The following is a 6,443-nucleotide window of genomic DNA, read 5'->3' as shown; positions in this document are numbered from 1 at the left end:
TGGAGGCGGGGCTCATTTGCATATTCATAGAACCGCGAATACTAAATGAGGCGAGGGTGTCGAGTTACAGTCAAGATATTTTAAGACATGAAGACATTGTTTTAAATATTAAATATTTAATTTTGATGATCAAAGATGAGTTTTAAGGGATAAAATTATTGACTGAAGACAGAAGACTCTTTGTTCAAAAACATTAATAAATCTTAAATATTCCAAACTTTTTAGTGCATGTCTTTCTAAAGAGGTCTATGATGTCTATAATCATTACTGCTGATGTGATTAATCACTTTACATCATTATAGCACTGACTGACTGATGACGCCACCAGAACATACTATATTCAAGCATTCACTATAACAACTATCCCAATTTCTGTTTAAAATCAATTATTAAAATTGTATAAATATTACATAAACTTGTTCCACACTTTTAAAACCACTGGTAAAACATCTAACGAAGTATTGCTTGCAAAACATTTCATCAGAACACAGGTCTGCTTCTGAATGCTCATCAGTGGAGAACGATGTCTGGAGATAATTTTTCACCAGTGACCCTTTATTCCTGCGGCCTTGATTCAGCATCGATCAGAGATAGACGAGAGAGAGAGAGAGAGATTAAAGGTCTCTAAACGAGCGCTAATGTGAGGATCCAGTCCGGTTAGTGATCCGAACTCATCCGACTGTGGGAGTCGCTCCTGATTTGTTGTTGCTGCCAGAAGTTGTTTTACCTCCTTTTCATTATAGCTTCACTAGAGGACAAGGTACAGTGTTGTTTGGCCTATAAATGGGTTTTAAAGTCACCAATTGACACTTGTTTTTTAATGGTAACATATTATCCCCCTTTTACAAGATGTAATATAAATCTACGGTGTCCCCAGAATTTGTCTGTGAAATTTCAGCTCAAAATACCCCCAAATAATTTATTATAGCTTGTAAAATTTGCCCCTTTTTGGGTGTGAGCAAAAACGAACCGTTTTTGTGTGTGTCCCTTTAAATGCAAATGAGCTTTAGCTCCGCCTCCATTCAGAAGAGGGCGGAGTCTTTACTCGAGCTTCAGAAACTCCGGCAATAAAAAAACAGGCCAATCTCACTCATCCAGAATCCCAGAATAACCAGTAGCGAGTGCAGCCTTACGGAGAGACTCAGGAAGAGTTTCTGAATGTTAGTGGAGACATTTCTGTAGTTGTTGTGGAGTTACACTGATCATCTCATCATCATGTTTAACTTCTCCACAAGTGTCCACAGTTCCTGAGGTGTTTATAAGACAGCGGTGACATGTTCTGGTCAATAGTGTTCAGTGCTCGTCTGTGCTCAACCACACAACAGTTTCAGGCTTTGCTGGATCTTTATCATTGTGTTAGAACTGGTCTCTGTTGTCGCTTGCGAAACCAAATGTCGGCTGGTGTGTGTAAACGTGCAGATTAAGGGCCGGTAATATTATAATAAGATCCTCTTCATACGTCAGAAGGAGAGCGAAATCTGATTGGCTTATTTTTTGACATGCTTGCAGAGAAAGACTCACCAGAACTGGGTTTTAGAAGCACCGATTATAGCACTTACACACAGGAAAAGTCAGATTTTCATGATATGTCCACTTTAAGTCAACCTGTCACTCACATGAGATCAGCCAATAGCAAACCACAACCATCCAATCATCCAATCAATTCCCCACAGACACAATCAAGCCCCGCCCACATTTGTTCTTGTTCCAGAAGCGTTTCACTCGGATATACGGCACAATAGAGAAGAAAAGACCAGTGCAACTTCTCTTTCATGATGATTCATGCTAAACACAAGTCAGCTCTGGCTAATGATGAACAAGCACATGATAATAGAGGAACAGGTCTGAGCATCAACATTAACCCAGAGTCACATCAGAGATGGAGACGCCACACAGCTTCACTGCTAATGAGCAAATCTGCTGGTTTGATCTCTAACAGAATGGATGTCAGTTTACCAATTCTGGAGCTAATCATCCATAAAGCCCCAGAGCCCTCGGATGACTGTCCTGACCTCGTCGAGGACGATCTCCTTCCCTGAAAACACTCTGAAAACACTCTCAAAGTCAGACATGTCGAGAGATCGGCATTGCTTTACTGCAGCTGTTCAAGGACGATCCGTTGTGCCCCATGACAGGCCCTAATTTAAACTGGGGATAATGGCAGGGTACTGAGTGCCACAGACGTTTCAGAATAGCAAATCAATACGCTGCTATTTCTGAGAGTCTGATCGTGACGGAGTTCATCGTCATTATACAGTCGCAGCACAGATCTCATTTGTTCTTTTCTTCCAGCATTTCTCTCGTGTCCTGAACAAAACATCGACAGGTGGGAAGTTGTCTGACTGTCTGATGTGGTGCACAAACATATGTTTTAATCAAGCGGCAACCTTCTCTTGAATCCAACACGGAAGTGGCTCAAACTGCAGTTCATCGACTGGCCACTAGAGGCCGGCTGCAGAAGAGAGTCAATCCCATAGACCTCCATGTTAAAATGCCCAACTTTACAGCAGAAAAAAATGTGTTTACAGCCTGGAACAAAAAGTGGTTTTGGTCTATATCGCTAATATTGCCCTTCATGACGACTGTAAGGGGGGTGATTTTTTTTAGAACTCATCCGTTTAAATTATATTAAGCCTTAAAGTTCTGCTTAATTAAGGGCGTGGCCACTTGAGTGACAGGTGGATTGCCGCTAGATGTACTAGCCGTTTGTCTGCTGTCTGTTAGCGTCACGTCACCTCAGCTAATCCGCCTCGCTGCACATTTTCGTTTATCCAGGAGTGACGCTGCCAAAAACACTCTTCAGAAACACTACGGGTGACGTCACACACACTACGAACATACTTTTTCACAGTCTATGGTTTTAATCAACTTCATTCCTTAGGAACTTAAAGGGTTAGTTCACCCACAAATGAAAATACTGTCATTAATTACTCACCCTCCTGTTGTTCCAAACCCGTAAGTCCTTCGTTCACTCCAGTGGTTCAATCTTAATATTATGAAGCGACGAGAATACTTTTTGTGTGCAAAACCCCCCCAAAATAATGACATTATTCAACAATCTCTTCTCTTCCACGTCATTCTCCTATGCTGTTGACGTAGTGTGGGTTCTGGGTTCTACGTCAGAACGTCGGCTCACTATTGGCCGACGCTGGTCAGCATCACACGCATCACACACATGACCAGCGTCGGCCAATAACGCTGCACTGTTTACACTGCGTCAACAGAGTAGGAGAATGACGTGGAAAGTGAAAGTGAAAGTGAAAGTGACACGTGATGGCCAAGTATGGTAACCCATACTTGGAATTTGACCTCTGCATTTAACCCATCCAAGTTAATGCACACACATTAGGAGCAGAGTAGTGAGTAGTTAACACACAGACACTGCAAACGTGGATACACACACCCAGAGCAGCGGGCAGCCTTTGTGTGGCGCCCGGGGAGCGATTAGGGGTTAGGTGCCTTGCTCAAGGGCACCTCAGTCATTTCCCACCGGTTCTGGAATCGAACCAGCAACCTTTGGGTTACCAGTTCAACTCCCTAACCACTAGGCCATGACTGCCCCTGAGATTGTTGAATAATGGAGAATATGGGCAAAATAATCAACATTCAAACAGGAAAACATGTTCTAGTATAGACCAAAAACAACATCAAGACTTTTTAAAAGGGCATATAGACAATGTAATGCCCTGTTCATATTGCTGAGAATTACTAAAAGACATAAAAAATCTAATATGAAGAAAAGGCAACTTAAAAAAAATTCAATAATTGTATGCATTTGTAATGTAATGTAATGTAATGGGAACCATCGCACAAACTAATTTTAAAAATCCTCTAAGCTGTTTCACATTCTCATTAGCTTTCATCATTATCCTATGGTCAGCGGCAGCAGCCATTAACAGAAACAAATCCCACCGAGTTACAGACCAGAGAAAAATCCATTGATATAGGCTGTAGATCCCTGTGTGTGTGTGTGTGTGTGAGAGAGAGAGAGAGAGATTGTGGATTGTGTGTGTGTGAGAGAGTGTGTGTGTGTGTGTGTGTGTGTGTGTGTGTGTGTGTGTGTGTGTGTGTGTGTGTGTGTGTGTGTGTGTGTGTGTGTGTGTGTGTGTGTGTGTGTGTGTGTGTGTGTGTGTGTGTGTGTGTGTGTGTGTGTGTGTGAGAGAGAGAGAGAGAGATTGTGGATTGTGTGTGTGAGAGATATTGTGTGTGTGTGTGTGTGTGTGTGTGTGTGTGTGTGTGTGTGTGTGAAATGCTAATCGGCTCCTCACTGCTTTCGTCCTCTTATCCTCTACATGTAGAGACAGCAGGGAATCAAAGCTCCTCTAAAATTCATCTAATACTCCTCTGATCCTCCTCTGATACTCCTCTGATACTCCTCTGATACTCCTCTCATACTCCTCTGACACTCCTACTCCTCTCCTACTCCTCTGATACTCCTCTCATACTCCTCTGACACTCCTCTGATACTCCTCTCATACTCCTCTGACACTCCTCAGATACTCCTCTGATACTCCTCTGACACTCCTCTGACACTCCTCTGATACTCCTCTGATACTCCTCTGACACTCCTCTGATACTCCTCTGACACTCCTCTGACACTCCTCTGACACTCCTCTGATACTCCTCTGATACTCCTCTGATACTCCTCTGATACTCCTCTGATACTCCTCTGACACTCCTCTGACACTCCTCTGATACTCCTCTGATACTCCTCTAATACTCCTCTAATACTCCTCTGATACTCCTCTAATACTCCTCTGATACTCCTCTGACACTCCTCTGACACTCCTCTGACACTCCTCTAATACTCCTCTGATACTCCTCTAATACTCCTCTGATACTCCTCTGACACTCCTCTGATACTCCTCTGATACTCCTCTGACACTCCTCTGATACTCCTCTCATACTCCTCTGACACTCCTCTGATACTCCTCTGACACTCCTCTGACACTCCTCTGACACTCCTCTGATACTCCTCTGATACTCCTCTGATACTCCTCTAATACTCCTCTGATACTCCTCTAATACTCCTCTGATACTCCTCTGACACTCCTCTGATACTCCTCTCATACTCCTCTGACACTCCTCTGATACTCCTCTCATACTCCTCTGACACTCCTCTGATACTCCTCTCATACTCCTCTGACACTCCTCAGATACTCCTCTGATACTCCTCTGACACTCCTCTGACACTCCTCTGATACTCCTCTGATACTCCTCTGACACTCCTCTGATACTCCTCTCATACTCCTCTGACACTCCTCTGATACTCCTCTGACACTCCTCTGATACTCCTCTGATACTCCTCTGATACTCCTCTAATACTCCTCTAATACTCCTCTGATACTCCTCTGACACTCCTCTGATACTCCTCTGACACTCCTCTGATACTCCTCTCATACTCCTCTGACACTCCTCTGATACTCCTCTCATACTCCTCTGACACTCCTCTGATACTCCTCTCATACTCCTCTGACACTCCTCAGATACTCCTCTGATACTCCTCTGACACTCCTCTGACACTCCTCTGATACTCCTCTGATACTCCTCTAATACTCCTCTGATACTCCTCTAATACTCCTCTGATTCTCCTCTTATTCTCCTCTGATACTCCTCTGATACTCCTTTGATACTCCTCTAATACTCCTCTGATACTCTGATACTCCTCTGATACTCCTCTGATACTCCTCTGACACTCCTCTGACACTCCTCTGATACTCCTCTGATACTCCTCTGACACTCCTCTGATACTCCTCTGACACTCCTCTGATACTCCTCTGACACTCCTCTGACACTCCTCTGATACTCCTCTGACACTCCTCTGATACTCCTCTGACACTCCTCTAATACTCCTCTGATACTCCTCTGATACTCCTCTCTGATACTCCTCTGATACTCCTCTGATACTCCTCTCTGATACTCCTCTAATACTCCTCTGACACTCCTCTGACACTCCTCTGATACTCCTCTGATACTCCTCTGATACTCCTCTGATACTCCTCTGACACTCCTCTAATACTCCTCTGATACTCCTCTCTGATACTCCTCTAATACTCCTCTGATACTCCTCTCTGATACTCCTCTGATACTCCTCAGATACTCCTCTGACACTCCTCTGATACTCCTCTGATACTCCTCTAATACTCCTGATACTCCTCTGACACTCCTCTGACACTCCTCTCTGATACTCCTCTAATACTCCTCTGATACTCCTCTGACACTCCTCTAATACTCCTCTGATACTCCTCTCTGATACTCCTCTAATACTCCTCTGATACTCCTCTGATACTCCTCTCTGATACTCCTCTGATACTCCTCAGATACTCCTCAGATACTCCTCTGATACTCCTCTCTGATACTCCTCTGATACTCCTCTGACACTCCTCTGATACTCCTCTGATACTCCTCTGACACTCCTCTAATACTCCTCTAATACTCCTCTG

Source organism: Leuciscus leuciscus (assembly GCF_965113295.1).
Source record: "Leuciscus leuciscus genome assembly, chromosome: 21".
NCBI lineage: Eukaryota > Metazoa > Chordata > Actinopteri > Cypriniformes > Leuciscidae > Leuciscus > Leuciscus leuciscus.
Note: the sequence above shows the minus strand (reverse complement) of the source record.